Source organism: Salvelinus alpinus, chromosome 32 (genome assembly GCF_045679555.1).
Source record: "Salvelinus alpinus chromosome 32, SLU_Salpinus.1, whole genome shotgun sequence".
NCBI lineage: Eukaryota > Metazoa > Chordata > Actinopteri > Salmoniformes > Salmonidae > Salvelinus > Salvelinus alpinus.
In genome coordinates, this window is record NC_092117.1 from 29730301 (window position 1) to 29749281 (window position 18981).

The 18981-nt window shown below is 43.2% G+C and overlaps 1 pseudogene; it reads right to left on the reverse strand.

Annotated features, from left to right (window-relative positions):
• Window positions 1-615: 615 nt before the first annotated feature.
• On the reverse strand, window positions 616-7164 carry LOC139562330 (leucine zipper putative tumor suppressor 2 homolog; annotated as a pseudogene).
• Window positions 7165-18981: the final 11817 nt, after the last annotated feature.

An 18981-nucleotide genomic window follows, 5' to 3' on the forward strand; every position in this document is an offset into this window, starting at 1 on the left:
TTTACTCTGTAATACAAAAGATCACACCTCTAGTTGAATCCATTCTTATGAGAAAGCACAACTGAAGACCACCTTATTAATTCATGGTTCCCAGCATAGACATAGAATTACATTATAGTAAGTGTCACGTTCCTGACCTGTTTTCTGTTGTTTTTTATGTGTGTGATGGTCAGGGCGTGAGTTTTGGGTGGGCAGTCTATGTTTTCCGTTTCTATGTTGGTTTTGGGTTGCCTGGTATGGCTCTTGATTAGAGGCAGGTGTTTTGCGTTTTCCTCTAATTGAGAGTCATATTAAGGTAGGGTGTTCTCACTGTTTGTTTGTGGGTGATTGTCTCCTGTGTCAGTGTCTGTATGTTACGCCACACAGGACTGTTCCGGTTTTTGTTAGTTCGTTCGTTTTATGTAGTCTGTTTTCCTGGTTCATGCGTTCTTCACGTTGTATGTAAGTTCGTGTCCAGGTCTGTCTACATTCGTTTATTTGTTTTGTAATTATTCAAGTGTTTGTCGTGTTTTTCCGTTTTGTCTATTAAATCATTATGTATTCACAACCCGCTGCATTTTGGTCAAATCCCTGCTACTCCTCTTCGGATGAGGAGAAGGAGGAAGCCCGTTACAGTAAGTTTATTTCTATGGTTCCCAGTGGCTGCCAATATGTTGACCAGAGATTTCAGTCCCATCCCCCTTGGAGCTCCCAAGGCAATAACATAACCAGTGTAACAGTTCCATAATGACCGGGGTGTCATGCCTTAGGCTAATCTATCATGCAATGTCCAGCACAAACCCCTACATTATCTGGACCGACTCTGACAGACAGGGAAAGACATGCAATCATGCCACCCACATTATCTACATGTCAGTGAGGGAGTCTCACAGTCAGGGATAGGAAGACTAGGAAGTGTTATTTGTTTTTTTTGAGTGAGGGAGGGAGAGGGGGGGATCTAGTAATACTCGGAAGAGTATTCACAGTCCAGAGTGTGTGACAGTGAGAGAGGACAAGGGAGGGAGGTCTACAGTACAGTTTGGCATTGATGTTTTGTTGCTTTCACTGTGATACCATCAGGGAAAGTGCCACCAAAGGCTTCCTGATCCACGACCCCTGACCTCACGGATCCAAGAAGGCTCCATAACAGTCCCAGCAGCCGTTGCAGCATCAATATCTTTGACGGGCAGCTTTAGTTTTAACCAATAAATGTTTGTTTTTTCCTTTGATATGAAAATCTGTGCTAGTTAACAGGAAAGAGAGAGAGATTTGTTTCTTCCTTTGATATGAGAGCGAGATCTCCCAAGCTGCACTCTCTCTTATTGCTACATGCTTCTATCTCTTCTGTGTCCATACAAAGAGGTCAACTACATGAGAAAGACAGAACAGTCACGTCCAGAACTGAAAAGAGCATTATGAATTTTTGTGCAAAATGATCCCAGGTATTCTCTTGGTGTAGCCTAGTTTGTGTCTTAGCCGGTGTTGATAACTGAATGGTTGCACTTACTATGTGCCAAGAATCCTTATACATTCCATTAAAATACTCCAGTGTTTCTGTAACTCAGAAAAGACCAGGCTGTAGCTTAAAATTGCTACGTCTAGATCAGTTGATGATCCATTGAATAGTGTATATGTAACATGAGAACACATTGTAAAAGTGGGACTTTTGCTCTGAGTCCTGTGGACAAACGTAAACACAGTCGAGGGGTGATGTCATCTTTATTGTGATGTCATCATTATGTGCTGGTCGTCAGATAGTCACCCCTGTGTGCTATATACAGATATGATTTCACTTGATCTGAGATCTGTGCCCTTTTTCTGCGACTCCCATTGCTTTCAATACCCTGATTTGAGCAAGGTTTGAGTGATGCCTGCTTGTTTCTCAAGTCAAAAGTCATAGTATACGTCCCATAGAGTGCTGGTACTATAGCTGGGAAATCAAACCCATGTGAGAAGGCAATGAGGATGTGTTGGTCTGAGGGTGAATCTCAATCTGGAAAGGAAGCCACTTTAAACTGTTGAGATACACCCTAAACTTCTTTCAAGTCCGAATGACGAAGTGATGGAGTCCTTTCTGACTGCAGGTAGTCAGCTGTTCCTGTGAGGGCCTAGAGGAGGGTGCATCCCAGTGTCTAGTAGAGTAAATCAACCCTGAGACAGAGATGCTCCCTTAATGTCCATGACAGCATACACACTTAGAAAAAAGGGTTCCAAAAGTATACTTCGGCTGTCCCCATGGGGGAACCCTTTTTGGTTTGAGGTTCTGCCTGGAACCAAAAGGGTTCTATCTGGAACCAAAACTAGTTATTCAAAGGGTTATCCTATGGGAACAGACAAAGAACCCGTTTAGGTTCTAGATAGCACATTCTTTCCCAAGAGTGTAGAGAAGTAAAGAGTGCTGGTACTGTGGTTAGGGGAGTAAGTCCAGGTACACCCTCTGTAGTCTGGATGCAAATTTAAAACGGTAACCTGTTCTCTATCCAAAATAAGTGCACTACATAGCGAATAGGGTTCCATTTTGGACGCAGACCTCTCAGTAGCAGTGATGGGGAAATCAGATCAAATCAGGGTGCTGGTACTAATTGTCATGGGAGCGAGAGGACACTGGGGTTAGACAACGCCCCTATCTGGTCTCTAAATCTCACTGGGGTTAGACTACGCCCTGTCTGGTCTCTAAATCTCACTGGGGTTAGACTACGCCCTGTCTGGTCTCTAAATCTCACGGGGGTTAGACTACGCCCTGTCTGGTCTCTAAATCTCACTGGGGTTAGACTACGCCCTGTCTGGTCTCTAAATCTCACTGGGGTTAGACAACGCCCTGTCTGGTCTCTAAATCTCACTGGGGTTAGACTACGCCCTGTCTGGTCTCTAAATCTCACTGGGGTTAGACTACGCCCTGTCTGGTCTCTAAATATCACTGGGGTTAGACTACGCCCTGTCTGTTCTCTAAATCTCACTGGGGTTAGACTACGCCCCTGTCTGGTCTCTAAATCTCACTGGGGCAAGAGGACACCCTTGTATGGTCCCTCTAGATCTCAGTAGCGGCGATCTCCTCGAAGTGGATGTCGTTGCTGCCGCTGTGGATGTCGTAGTCCTCTACATCTCTGTTCTCCAGCTCTAGACTGAGCTCTCTCATCACTCTCTCCAGATCTCTGTTCCTCCTGTACATCTGGATGTAGTTCTGCTGCAGCTGCTTCTGGTAGCGGATCACCTTTTCCTTTTCCTGCTGCCAGACCCTCCTCTCCTCCTCAAATCCGCCCAGCTGCTCCTCACTGCTCCTCCTCTCGTACATCAGCTCTGCCCTCAGCCTCTCCACCTGACACACAACACATGGATTGATTGGTTGATTAACTGATTGATGGAAGTTATTTGATCATTTCAAAATCCATATGAAGTTGTTCTATCACAATGTTAAAACAATACACAACAGAGCAGTATAAGTATTATTCAAGCACTATTCTGCAATGAAAATGGTAAAAAAATTATTGAAACATTGTTTTTTCAAGTGTGTGGTTTTAACATGTATTACAGTACAGGTTTTACTGTCTGAACACCAATAGAGAAACCACAGAAACTAGTGCAATGGTGTGAGGGTTGGGGGTTCATATGAGACTGAAAGAAAGTATAAACATCGTTGTTGTTGGAGCTCACCTGTTGCCTGAGTCCCAGCACAGCTTCAGCACTCTGCCTCTGAGCCTTGGTCTCATCACTCTCCCCTCCCCAACCCAGCCTCCCCTCCTCCGCCTCTCGGTGCCCCACAGAGGGGCTGAGGCCCTCCCTTCCACCCCCCACGCCCCTGGGAGAGGGGCAGGCTCATACATTGGCCCTTAGTGGCTGGTGCCTGGCCTCCAGGAAGATAACCTCCTTCCTGATTGGCCAGGGCATCTCGGAGGCGGGCCAACTCTTCCTCCAAGCGTCCGACTTTCTCGCGGAGCAGCTCGGCTTCGCTCTTCCTGCGCTGGAGCTCATTCTCGCAGACCTCCAGCTCCAGGGAGCGTGTTCGTAGGGCCGACCCAGCCTCCTGGGTCGTAGCCTGGCTGTTCTGGAGATCGGACCTGACCTCTCTCAACTGGGACTTCAGGACCACCAGCTCCCCGCCCTTCTGGCTCAGCTCTGACTGGCACTCCTTCAGTTGCTGTTTCAAAAGGGAGATCTCACCTGATTTCTGACACACCTGGGGAGGGAAGGAAGGAGGAAATGAGGGAGAATAAATATTTTGTGAATATTGAGATCACTTACTTTGAAATGGTGTACATGAATCAACCCTAATGTCTGACCCACCCACCTCCCACTTGGTCTCTTCTAGGCGTGGTCCCAGCTGGGTCTGCTCTCTCTGTATAGAGGCACACCTCCTCTCCAGCTCTTCCCTGTTCTGCAGCAGAGAGGAGAAGTCCTCCTGAAGCTTCTTCTTCTCTTGCTGCAGTTGGAACACCTGAAATAAAGACACAGACAGTTACATGCTGACCACACCGCTCACGTCGCATTTGCGAGCATTGCAAAATAAATTGTAACATACATGTTATTCAATTATTGCACCCACACTGCTCGCGTGCCCCATTGAGCGTCTGCGTTGCCAAGCGCTAATATAGAAGTCAGTTCTATTTGTGACGCTGAATGGAGTGCAAGTCCTGCCTCTCCCATCTCCTCATTGGTTTATAGAAGCAGATACCCACGTGCCATCTCCTCATTGGTTATGCCCATGTGGGTGATTGAAAGATGAACTGAGTTCGGTCGGTCATCGTGGTAACTATGGAAGTTAGATGCCAATCGCCATATAAAGTCCAAAGAAGAAAAAGCCTGGAAGGAGGAGGGATGACTAGAAACGATTCGGTTGACCGTTTTATGTGTGGATTAATTTTCGGAGTAGAGGACCTTGTGCATTTCAGGTAAGATAGCAACTCAACGTTTATATCCCAGGACAAATTAGCTAGCAACAGCAAGCTAGCTAGCTAAATTGCCATAAATGTTTAATGCTTTTCAACCTGTCCCCAAATTAATATAATTGGTTCAGAGTTTGTTTTGATATTTCAACCTGCGTGTCGGGATCGCGTTTGGTGTGGGGAACAAAATCAATTTGCGCACAATGGTGCACGTGCGCGGCCTGTTTGGGTACGGTGTTAGGGTGACATTTTGACAGTCCGAAAATGAAGAGACGCTACCGAAACAGAAGTAACATATCATACAGTAATAAACAATAATAATAATAGCTTTTTATGTAACTTGCAACAATACCTGTCACACAAAGAAGGGCCCTGCTTCTCAAACTAAGTTGACTGAAGTATCTCTGTCTGTTACCTGTAGCTGTAAGGCCTGTTGTACTCTCTGGGCCTTCTGTGAAGCCTGTTTCATCTTAGAGGAACAGCTCTGTCTCAGCTCTTCCAGCTCTCTCTCACAGCGAAGCTGCTTCTTCTCGTATACCTACAGGACAGGAGGTCAGGGGTTAGACGTCACAGTTTAGAGGTTACATACAGTTACCACATCCAGAGGTCAAACTGTGAACCAGCACTAGTATGGCTCAAAAGTATACACTGAACAAAAATATAAATGTAACATGTAATGTGTTGTTGCCATGTTTCATGAGCTGAAATAAAAGATCCCAGACATTTTCCATACGCACAAAAAGCTTATTTTTTCGCAAATTATGTGCACAAATGTGTTTACATCCCTGTTAGTGAGCATTTCTCCTTTGCCAAGTTAATCCATCCACCTGACAGGTGTGGCATATCAAGAAGCTGATAAAATAACATGATCATTACACAGGTGCTCCTTGTGCTGGGGACAATAAAAAAACACTCTAAAATATGCAGTTTTGTCACACAACACAATGCCACAGATGTCTCAAGTTTTGAGGGAGCGTGCAATTGGCATGCTGACTGCAGGAATGTCCACCAGAGCTGTTGCCAGACAATCTAATGTTCATAAGCCACCTCCCACATCGTTTTAGTGAATTTGGCAGTACGGCCAACAGGCCTCACAACCGCAGACCATGTTTAACCACGCCAGCCCAGGACCTCCACATACGGCTTCTTCACCTGCGGGATCGTCTGAAACCAGCCACCCAGACAGCTAATGAAACTGAGGAGTATTTCTGTCTGTAATAAAGCCCTTTTGTGGGAAAAACTAATTCTGATTGGCTGGGCCTGGCTCCCAAGTGGGTGGGCCTAGGCCTTCCCAGGCCAATCCCTGGCTGCGCCCCTGCCCAGTCATGTGAAATCCATAGATTAGGGCGTAATTTATTTATTTAAATATCAACTGTATCATTGAAATTGAAGCATGTTTCATTTATATTTTCGTTCAGTATATATGGAATAATTGAGCTTAGTAATAGAACCAGCAGAAATGACAGAAACAAACATTTTAATCATATTGCTCCTCGAGGAAACACTTTAGGCCTGCTTAAATCCCCTCTCACCTGACAGATGGCGGCCTCGTTCTCGTCCAGGTTCTTTCTGAGTTGCTGCAGCTCCAGGTCTCTCTCCCTCAACTTCTCCTGCAGCTCCCTAACCACCCCCTCGTAACCCTCCAGGGTCGGGGGCGAGCGCCCACACGACCCGCTGTCCGACAGGGGCTGGCCTCGCCCACTCAGCGACCCTGTGCTCTTACTGGACGACGACCGCCCGCTGTCCGAGTTTGAGTGACCGTGGGAGGTAGAGTGGGCGTGACCTCCGTTGATCCCCGACCCTCCGTTTGTGGTGGTGGTTCTCCCAGGCTCCGGGCCCACCCCGGACCCCACAGACCCTGAACCCGACCCGGAGGCCTCGCTATTGGCCAGGCTGCTGTGGGTGGGCAGGCTGGACAGGGAGTTACGGCCAGAGTCTGACATGGAGCAGGAATGGCTGCTGCGAGCGTTGCGTCCTCCGCTGTATGAGTTCCTCTTGCTATCTGAGGAAGAGGACGAGCCGACCAGAGGTACAACGTTCCCGTAGCTCCCCGTGCCATTGACCACGTTATTGAACACGGTATTCACGTTATTGACCACTGTATTTCCGTTATTCCCGTTGATAGACAGGGGCATGAGGAGGTTGAGGCTGCCTTGGCTCTCAGAGAGGTTGCCCCTGGTCTCGGGGAGAGGTACTGCACTGAGTGGCGGTTCTTCGGGACCACCGGTTTGAACGCGGTGGGACGGATCAGAACCTTCTCCATGTTCTGCAATGGAAGACAGTATTTGTTAATGAAGACAGTATTTGTTAATGAAGACATTATTTGTTAATGGGAGACAGTATTTGGTAATGAAAACACTATTTGTTAATGAAGATAGTATTTGTTAATGAAGACAGTATTTGTTAATGGAAGATAGTATTTGTTAATGGTTCCTGTTGTTCGTATCAAGTGCATTTCCAGAAAACTCACTTTAATACATCTTAACATTGTTGTTTTTAACGATAAATAATGAATTATTATCATGTTCATGATTTTCCTTATTGCCTGATATCAAAATCAATTGAATCTAGACAAGACCCTCTCAATCCTGTAGTATCATAGCTCCGACCAACACTTTACTGGCATTTCCTTGTTAAATAAAGGGAAAGAAATATAAAAGAAACTGACGTTGGTGATTCATACCAGCAGTGTTAATTAGAAATGCCTGGTCTCCTCCCATTGAAGACAGGCACACTGATAGGACGGAAGGTCATTCTGAAAGCTCTGATTGGCTTCATTAATAGTCACAGGTTTCCAGTACGCAGCTTTTGTAATGATTTTGAGTATAACTTTTTGAGGCTCTGAGGACCCGTGCCAAATCTTTTCAGCCTCCTGAGGGGGAAGAGGTGTTGTGTCCTTTTCACAACTGTAGATGTGTGTGGACCATGACAGTTCCTTAGTGATGTGGACACCGAGGAACTTGAAGCTCTCGACCTGCTCTACAAGAGCCCTGTCGATGTGGAAGGGGGCGAGCTCGGTCCTCCGTTTCTTGTAGTCCACAACCAGCTCCTTTGTCTTGTTGACGTTGAGGAAGAGGTTGTTGCCCTAGCACCGCACTGCCAGGTCTCTGACCTCCTCCCTGTTGGCCGTCTCATCGGCATCGGTGATCAGGCATACCACCATTGTGTCATCAGTAAACGTAATGATGATATTGGAGTTGTGCACTACCACACAGTCGTGGGTGAACAGGGAGTACAAGAGGGGACTAAGCACGCACCCGATGGGCCCCCGTGTTGATGGTCAGTGTGGCGGATGTGTTGTTGCCTACCCTTACCCACTGGTCCAGGATCCAGTTGCAGAGGGAGGTGTTCAGTCCCAGGGTCCTTAGCTTAGAGATGAGCTTGGAGGGCACTATGGTGTTGAACTCTGAGCTGTTTTCAATTAACAGCATTCTGACATAGGTGGTCCTCTTGTCCAGGTGGGAGAAGGCAGTGTGGACTGCAGTAGAGATTGCTGTCATGCAGAGCAGTGGAATGACTCTTCAGCTGTGAAAAGCTGCCTTGTCTCATTGAGGCTCTCTGCTCCCTCTGATACCTGTTGACCCTCACCTGCACATCTCTGGAGTTCCATTCATGAAGTGTGTCGTGTCTTTGGCTATGCCGGATTAAGTGATATGACATGCTATTCTATAAAATCCTTTCTCTGTAATTAATATTACCTGATTGAGCTAATCATGTAAATGTAATTAACTAGAAAGTTGGGGCACCACAAAATAATATTTATAGAGCAGTTATCTTCTGAATAAACTCTTAAAGACCTAGTAATATTTTACATCAATAGCAGTCAATATTAATCGTCACCTTATTTCAGTCTCATCTGAAAGTTGTAAATTCTTGGTTATCTTCACAAACCCTGGCTAACAAGTTGAATCAGCAATAGAAAATTGGGTTTAATTATTTATTAACTAAATACCTAACTAATCACACAGAATTACATATACACAGAATTAATCATACGTTGATTACAAATTATATCATAAAGGAAAACGTCCCTAGCGGACGGAACAGATATGACAGCTGGTTACACAAAGAAAAGGGGGCTGGGTTTGAGTGAAAGAGCGGGAAGACTGAAGAACAAAGGGAGAAGCGATGTCTCTATCGTAAATACAGAATCTTATGCATTCTAAATTACCGCCCATTTGGAAAAGGAAAATGCAATAAATATTTACTCTGAGCTGCGCTTCGGTAGGTTGGTGGTAGATGGAAGGCCTTTGTCCTTTGAAGAATGTCTCTGCTGATAAATTGGATGCGTTGTAGTAACGTCGTTGTGTGGTAGACGGGATACTCTGTCTGTTCTTTCCTAGCCCACGTTTGCAGCTGCTGTTGCTAAGTCAACGGCTAGGAGGTATCAGTTCTGTAGTGAATAAGAGTTCAAAGTTCATACCATTCGCAACCAAAGCTCACGCTGAGGTTGGCTTCGTTCTGTAGTCATTTTCTTGTTTAAAAAAATTACGGCTAGCCAGGGGCACACTCCAACACTCAGACATTATTTACAAACAATGCATTTGTGTTTAGTGAGTCCACCAGACCATAGGCAGTAGGGATAACCACGTGTTCTGTGGATAAGTGTGTGAATTTCACAATTTTCCTGTCCTGCTAATGATTCAAAATGTAACGAGTACTTTGGGTTGTCAGGGAAAATGTATGGAGTAAAAAGTACAATATTTTCTTTAGGAATGTAGTGAAGTAAAAGTTGTCAAAAATATAAATAGTAAAGTACAGATACCCCACCAAAACAACTTAAGTAGAGCTTTAAAGTATGTTTACTTACAGTGGGAAGACAAAGTATGTGAACCCTTTAGAATTACCAGGATTTCTGCATAAATTGGTCAGAAAATTGTATCTGATCTTCATCTAAGTCACAACAATAGACAAACAGTCTGCTTAAACTAATAACACACAAACAATGATAATTGTTCATGTCTTTATTGAACACACTGTGTAAACATTCACAGTGCAGGTTGGAAAAAGTATGTGAACCCTTGGATTTAATAACAGGTTGACCCTCCTTTGGCAGTGTAACCGATGTGAAATGGCTAGCTAGTTAGCGGTGGTGCGCGCTAATAGCGTTTTAATCGGTGACGTCATTCGCTTTGAGACCTTGAAGTAGTGGTTCCCCTTGCTCTGCAAGGGCCGTGGCTTTTGTGGAGCGATGGGTAACGATGCTTCGTGGGTGACTGTTGTTGATGTGTGCAGAGGGTCCCTGGTTCGCGCCCGGGTATGGGCGAGGGGACGGACGTAAAGTTATACTGTTACAGCAGCAATAACCTCAACCAATATAGGATATTTTGCCAGTTGCGCTGTGGAACATCCAGGTGCTCTTTTGCGAACTTCAGACGTGCAGCAATGTTTTTGTTGGACAGCAGTGGCTTCTTCCATGCTCTCCTCCCATGAACACCATTCTTGTTTAGTATTTTATGAATTGTAGACTTGTCAACAGAGATGTTAGCATCTTACAGAGATTTCTGTAAGTCTTTAGCTGACACTCTAGGATTCTTCTTAACCTCATTGTGCATTCTGCTCGGTGCTCTTGCAGTCATCTTTGCAGGACGGCCACTCCTAGGGAGAGTAGCAACAGTGCTGAAATTTCTCCATTTATAGACAATTTATAGGCTGACTTACTTTTGTAACCCTTTCCAGCTTTATGAAAGTCAACAATTCTTAATCTTAGGTCTTCTATCATCTATTTTGTTCGAGGCATGGTTTACATCAGGCAATGCTTCTTGTGAATAGCAAACCCAAATTTTGCTTGTGTTTTTTATGGGGCAGGGCAGCTCAAACCAAAATCTAAAATCTTCTCTCATTGATTCGACTCGAAGTTAGTTGACTCCTGACTCCAATTATCTTTTGGAGAAGTCATTAGCCTAGGGGTTCACACACTTTTCCCAACCTACACTGTGAATGTTTAAATTATGTATTATTCAATATAGACAAGAAAAATACAATAATTTGTGTGTTATTAGTTTTAGCACACTGTTTGTCTATTGTTGTGACTTAGATGAAGATCAGATGACATTTTATTCCAAAGGGTTCACATCATTTTTCTTGCCACTAAGTACTTCACACCACTGTGTGAAACCCATTGAACATAGCATTGCTCTCAGCATGCTTCCCAAACCAAACATCCATCCCTGTGGCAATATTAGGGGGTAGAACAGTAATCATCTATCTTGTAACCAGATGTGAATTTGTAAGCCATGACATCAATATGAGATTAACCCTTTGACGCTGTCACGACTTCCACCGAAGGTGGCTCCTCTCCCTGTTCGGGCGGCGCTCGGTGGTCGTCGTCACCGGCCTACTAGCTGCCACCGATCCCTTTTTCTTTTATGTTGGTTTTGTCTTGATTGTTTTCACCTGTTGCTTATTTCGGTTCATTAAGGGTCTATTTAAACTTCCAGTGCCCGTCTGCTTTTTTGCGGGCTTATTCTTACTGTCAGTGGTGAAGTTGTATTCCTCCTGCGTAATTTGTTGTATGTTATTTTCCTTGTTTTTGGAGACATACCTGTTTTATGGTCATTGCCTGTTTGTTGGCTAGACCAAGCGAAATAAACACATCTATTGGAAGTATTGCTCTCTGCGCCTGACTCTACACCCACCACTCCTAGAATTCCATGACAGACGCATACCATTACATATTTGTGATCATTGTTGAGTGGTCCCTGCAGCGTACTATCGCAAATATGTGTTTGGAACAGGAGCAACAGAATGTATGATGCAACACATACGTTTAAACAGCATTATTGTCTTAAAAGCATCTAAACAATATTTTGTGCTATTTTTCTTCAATTTCACCTTTTATTGTAAAAGATAAATGTGAACTTCCTCATCCAAGCATCACGGAACACATCCACAGCCAAACTCTATAAACCAGTCTAAATAACAGGCAAATAATAAAGTTAGCGACCTAACAGCTAGACTTGTTTACAATGTACCACATCTCTAGTAAGCACATGAGAGAAATGTAATATTGTTTAGAAAAGAGATACATTTCAGCTAAGCTAACAGCAGCTAAATTCTTTATGATGGCAGCCATGTTTGTTTATGTTTAACAAGCTAAAAACTCCCTTATCCCAGAATGCCATTCACTATAAGACGCAAATAAACAAAGTCAAAGTTGGCAGCGCCCATTGTCCGAAAAATATCAACTTAGTATGACCACTTTTCAGCATATTACAAATCTTCGATGTGCTTGCTACAGTGTATTCAAGAACCGGAGCACATGACTTGACAAGTCGTTTACAGTTTTTGACGAATCACAAAGCAAATCAAATGCTATCACCTCACAGATCATCACCCCAAATACAAGTCTACTGCCTAGACGTAGCGCGAAAGCTAAACAGGATTGACAGATTTATTTAAAACCATTTTAGGGGGGTATATGGGGGGGTCATTTCATTTGTGGGGGGTTTTCAATTCATCGGGGTAGAAATGGGGGAAGGTATCATGAGGGGATATGATGGAGGAAATATTACTATGATGGGTGATTCATCAATAAACACAGATGTTTATAATCTGAATAAAAATAAAACTCCTGGGAAGGAGGGGTCTAAGCTGGCAACCCAGAGTAACCATACCTAGAATCTAAGTCAGTCATGACAAAAAATCGTAACTCTTGACAGACACTGATAGCCTTTGAGTATAGAGATAATGTCCGGTTTCAAAAGGAAACGCCTCACTGATGAGGAGGTACAATAAATATTTTGTAATTCTGAAGAACCTGTGTATGAGAGTGACAAGGGTGCCCAGTCCAACCTTGCAGGCAATGAGCATCCCTCACCTTCCCAAGATGCTGGTGCTACTGCCAATCTTGTAGGCTGTAAGGGAGAAGAGGTTGAAGTTGAGGAGGTCGCTCCCCGCTGCTGGAGATCCTGTCACATCAAACAATCAGAGATAGACTTTAATGACACCCTGTCTGGTGTACAAAGCACCCTGCCTACCTCCTCAGAGGCAGAGTGTTTTAAACTGTTCCTTGAGGAATTGGTGGAGAGTGTGGTGCAGGAAACCAACAGGTATTATCGTTATCATATTACAGAAAACCCCAAGGCTCTTTTCAAATGTATCAAAATTCATAATGCCTTTAGCCTACTAAATGTGCATAATTTGTTTGCAAGTATTCTCATGAACTGAAAGAAAAGACTGTCGCTGGCATAAAAGGGAAGTTCTCAAAATGGGTGAACAATACCATCAGTGAAATATATACCTTCCAGGTCGCGGTGCTGCTGATGGGGCTAGTGAAGAAGGGCTCTGTGAGGGACTACTGGACCACTGACCCCATTTTGAGGGTCTTGGCATATCTGGGTCAGTGGTGATCACCATACTGCAGCCTTATTTATTTAAAAAATATATATATTTAACTAGGCAAGTCAGTTAAGAATTTTTATTTATTTACAATGACAGCCTAGGAACAGTGGGTTAACTGCCTTGTTCGGGAAAAGAACGACAGATTTTTAACTTGTCAGCTTGGGGATTCTATCTTGCAACCTTTCGGTTACTAGTCACTATAGTATCTGGTCAATATAACGGATCATCTGTGACTACATATAAAATTAGTCAAAACCGAATTGCACGGCGGGAGAATAACGTCACGTTCGTCTGTAGCTGTACCCCAACTAGCCACAACCACCTGACGAGGGACTTAAAGAGCTACTTAAAAATTCCACTCCGACGCATGCTGCTGCTAGCTAGCAGGCGGTTTTAAGAAATAATGCTGAACAGATCTGTGAAGTCAACTTTTTGTGTCTCGATTTTCTTTAAACACAATGCAGGCCAAGGGATTTGCTGTAGTCCACCACCAGTAAAGGTAACCGTACGTTATCTTAGGTAGGTTGCCTAGTAGCAAACTTAACGCTAGTTAGTTATGTTACTGACAACTAGCTAGCTTGCGAACGATTGGTTAGCAGTTGCTAACCGCATTACCTAGTTAGCAAAATACAATAAAAAGTTAAATCTAAATAGCTAACGTTAAATACATCGCCAAATACGATTTGGGCGTTTGTTGCCATTTAGCTAGCTAGCTAGCTAGCTCGTTAGCTAGCTAGGAAGTTGGCTGGCTAGCAGCTAGCTAGCTAGGAAGTTGACTGGCTAGCTTGGTCAGATCAGTTGTATGGTAATTTTTATAGCCCATGTATGTATTGGAAAGACACGGGTAGTCGCAAATTGCTAAAAATATATAATTTACCAGTCTGACAGCGAGTCTGATTCCCGGGGGGGTCTGAAAAAGAATTTACAGTATTTATCAATATTAAATAAATGACCAATTGCTGCTGGTGACTGGTTGTACCGTAAAGTGACGTTGATATTCCTTTTTTTAATAAGTTGTTCTGTCATATCTAACAATCGACTGTTCTCAGTTTAGAGATTGTCATCAGGGCTTTTTGACGAGTTTGTTTTTGTAGTTTATTGGTGCAAAATGGATGTTAAGATGGAGGACGATGAAGCAGAGAGATCCCAAGTAACCATTTGGTCTGATTCAATTAATGCCTGCATAGATTACCCACATTCTCCAGTGTCAGGAAACACAGAAACAAGTTATCTGGAAACCAAAACCAATTCAACATATGAACATGACTATACAGTGATCCAAACTACCAACAATTTATCAGACAGTTATTTTCCTTCTGAGATTGATGTAAAGCTTGAGGAGAATGACATGGGAATATCCCCAACTGTCCCATGGTCTTCATGTTCCTATGTGGGTTTACCAAAAGAGCATTCACATGTACCTTCCATCAGTTCCCAAACAACAAGTCAAGGGCAGATTTTACGTCTTTTCCCTGAAAAGACAGGCACAAGTGATGGGGAGAATAACGCTGTCAAAGTGGTTTATTTCTGTAATGCCCAAGATCCCGTTAGTACATCCGAAGGGCATTTTCTCAAAGAGGAGTCATGGCATGGATCACCGTCCAGTGATATTCCCATAGCAAATGCATTCACCCTATGTGGTTCATTTGAAGCTCAAATCAACCCATCTTCACAGGTGTTTAGCGTAAACCAAACCCAGACCAATATTGAATTGCCATTGCCTGCTGAAAATGTTCATCTAGCAAGATATAGTACTGACATTCCTTCTGTGCTAACCTCACCTGCTACAGAAAGCGGATGTAATTTAGCTGTATCTACTAGATCGAGGCCTATTCTTTCTGATTACTGTGAGCCATTCAACTTTCCTTCTGATGAAGACGAAGACTACAATGGCGATGGAAGACGAAGACTTCAATGCCAAAAAACAGTAGAGGATGAGTATATACGGCAGTGTCGTGTCAGTTACTCAAGGAAAACCCCAAGACATTTTGGAACGTATTGGAAAGCTCCATACAAGAAGTGCAAGGAAATGGGTGTAGTTTTCAATGTTGGATCTGGAGCGAAACAGAAACTTGATCGTCATTTACTGACAAATGGTGTAATGGTTGAGGTGTCTGAATATGCTAAAGAGATTAAAAGAGCTCACCGGCATGTTATCTATGATATTCTAGAATACAACTTTGATCTTGGTGTTGGTAGTGAATTACAATTTGATTTTGGCAGCCGGATTATGTTAAAACTAAAAGACATGAAAAAGAATTACCAGAGGACACCTGGATGGTTAGCAGAAGTGTTTGAATTTCCTGATCCAAAGACAATGAAAGCAAGTAACAGCTCTCTTCGATGGGCAGGGTCCAATTTGCATAACGGCGTCTCAAAAAATCGAACACCCTTTGACACCTGTATAAAGGTTGTGGACCTGATATCTCCTCCGCATGTGAAGACTGAAAGCCTCTTTACTGAGACAGTTTTAACACGGTGTGCGGATGAGACTGCACTCCTTGGCCCTGAAAATGGACCTAATGAAATATGCACAAAGGATGAGGCTCATCTGGATGTGATCTATCTTCAACATGTCCAGACAGAAAGCGTCTTCACTCAGACAGACATAACAATGGAGCAATCCTCAATGATGCCCACATTAGAAGAAGCATTGGAGTACCTCTACCCTCTCTGTAAGGAAAAAGGACTTGACCTGGATGTGAAATCTAAATGTGTGAAAAAGGAGAAACTTGACTTGCATCTATTGACCAGAGATGTAATGTTTGAAGTGGCTGATTTTGCTTCAGACGTGTGTGGAAATTACAGGCAGATTGTCTGTGATGTTCTAGACCAAAATTTTGATCTGGATTTACAAAGTGGGAAAACTGAGCTGGCTCAAGAGATTATGGTTGCGTTAGGAGCAGTTTTGCAGAAAAAGTCACGTTTACATGGTCGAAAGAGATGTGAATTTTACAAGGATACTTTCATGAAAAAATGTCGCAAACGAAAGAATCCTGCAGAGATTTGCAGTAACCAGAATTTCACTACATCATCACTTGAGCTGAAATACCGAAGACGGAAAGAAGTAACAAAAAGGAGGAGGTTGGATTTAATGAGAAAAAAAAAAGAAATGGACATGTTATTAGCCAGGGTGTCGAAGGGAGGCGATTTGCTGGAAGTCAGACAAGTAGAACCTCATTGGGTCCAGCTAGAGAGCATCTCTGATAAGATTGACCTTGCACTTTGTGCTGATGAAACGAAGCAAAATGTTACCAACTTAGACCATTCAAATGTGACGTTTAACACCAAAGAACTGGTGAAAGACTGCTACCCACTCTGTCATGAAATAGGTCTGGGCCTTGATGTTGCATCCAAACCTGCATTCACTCACTGTGGTTATTTTGAAGCTCAAATCAACCCAACTTCACAGGTGTTTAGCGTAAACCAAACCCAGACCAATATTGAATTGCCATTGCCTGCTGAAAATGTTCATCTAGCAAGATATAGTACTGCCGTTCCTTCTGTGCAAACCTCACCTGCTACAGAAAGCGGATGTAATTTAGCTGTATCTACTAGACCGAGGCCTATTCTTTCAGATTATTGTGAACCATTCAACTTTCCTTCTGATGAAGACGAAGACTACAATGGCGATGGAAGACGAAGACTTCAATGCCAAAAAACAGTAGAGGATGAGTATATACGGCAGTGTCGTGTCAGTTACTCAAGAAAAACCCCAAGACATTATGGAATGAATTGGAAAGCTCCATACAAGAAGTGCAAGGAAATGGGTGTAGATTTCAATGTTGGATCTGGAGTGAAACAGAAACTTGATCGTCATTTACTGACAAATGGTGTAATGGTTGAGGTGTCTGAATATGCTAGAGAGATTAAAACAGCTCAACCGCGTGTTATCTATGATATTCTAGAATACAACTTTGATCTTGGTGTTGGTAATGAAGTACAATATACATTTTCCATCCGGACTATGGCAAGACTAAAAGACATGAAAAAGAATTACAAGAAGAAACAACCTGGGTGGTTAGCAGAAGTGTTTGAACTTCCTGATCCAAAGACAATGAAAGCAAGTAACCGCTCTCTTACATGGGCAAGGTCCATTTTGCATGACAGCGTCTCAGAAAATCGTACACCCTTTGACATCTGCATAAAGGAGGAGCCTGTTGTGGACCTGATATCTCCTCCGCATGTGAAGACTGAAAACCTCTTTACTGAGACAGTTTTAACACGGTGTGCGGATGAGACCGCACTCTTTGGTCCTGAAAATGGACCTCATGAAATATGCACAAAGGATGAGGCTGATCTGGCTGTGATCTATCCTCAACATGTCCAGACAGAAAGCGTCTTCACTCAGAAAGACATAAAAATGGAGGAATCCTTAATGATGCCCACAATAGAAGAAGCATTGGAGTACCTCTACCCTCTCTGTAAGGAAAAAGGACTTGACCTGGATGTGAAATCTAAATGTGTGAAAAAGGAGAAACTTGACTTGCATCTATTGACCAGAGATGTAATGTTTGAAGTGGCTGATTTTGCTTCAGAAGTGTGTGGAAATTACAGGCAGATTGTCTGTGATGTTCTAGACCAAAATTTTGATCTGGATTTACAAAGTGGGAAAACTGAGCTGGCTCAAGAGATTATGGTTGCGTTAAGAGCAGTTTGGCAGAGAAAGACACGTTTACATGGTCGAAAGAGATGTGAATTTTACAAGGATACTTTCATGAAAAAACGTCGCAAACAAAGGAATTCTTCAGAGTTTTCAAATCACCAGAAGGCCACTACAGTAACACTTGAGCCGAAATACCAAAGACTGAAAGAAGTAACAAAAAGGAGGAGGTTGGCTTTCATGAAAAAAAATAAGAAATGGACATGTTATTAGCCAGGGTGTCAAAGGGAGGCAATTTGCTGGAAGTCAGACAAGTAGAACCTCATTGGGTCAAGCTAGAGAGCATCTCTGATAAGATTGACCTTGCACTTTGTGCTGATGAAACGAAGCAAAATGTTACCAACTTAGACCATTCAAATGTGACGTTTAACACCAAAGAACTGGTGAAAGACTGCTACCCACTCTGTCATGAAATAGGTCTGGGCCTTGATGTTGCATCCAAACCTGCATTCACTCACTGTGGTTATTTTGAAGCTCAAATCAACCCAACTTCACAGGTGTTTAGCGTAAACCAAACCCAGACCAATATTGAATTGCCATTGCCTGCTGAAAATGTTCATCTAGCAAGATATAGTACTGCCGTTCCTTCTGTGCAAACCTCACCTGCTACAGAAAGCGGATGTAATTTAGCTGTATCTACTAGATCGAGGCCTATTCTTTCTGATTACTGTGAGCCATTCAACTTTCCTTCTGATGAAGACGAAGACTACAATGCCGATAGAAGACGAAGACTGCAATGCCAAAAAGCGGTAGAGGATAAATATATACGGCAGTGGCGTGTCAGTTACTCAAAACATAACCCAAGAGATTGTGGAAAGTATTGGAAAGCTCCATACACGAAGTGCAAGGAAATTGGTGTAGATTTCAATGTTGAATCTGGAGTGAAACAGAAACTTGATCGTCATTTACTGACAAATGGTGTAATGGTTGAGGTGTCTGAATATGCTAAAGCGATTAAAAGCGCTGAACAGCGTGTTATCTATGATATTCTAGAATACAACTTTGATCTTGGTGTTTGTAATGAAGTACAATATACTTTTTCTGCCCGGACTATGGCAAAACTAAAAGACATGAAAAAGAATTACAAGAAGATACAACCTGGGTGGTTAGCAGAAG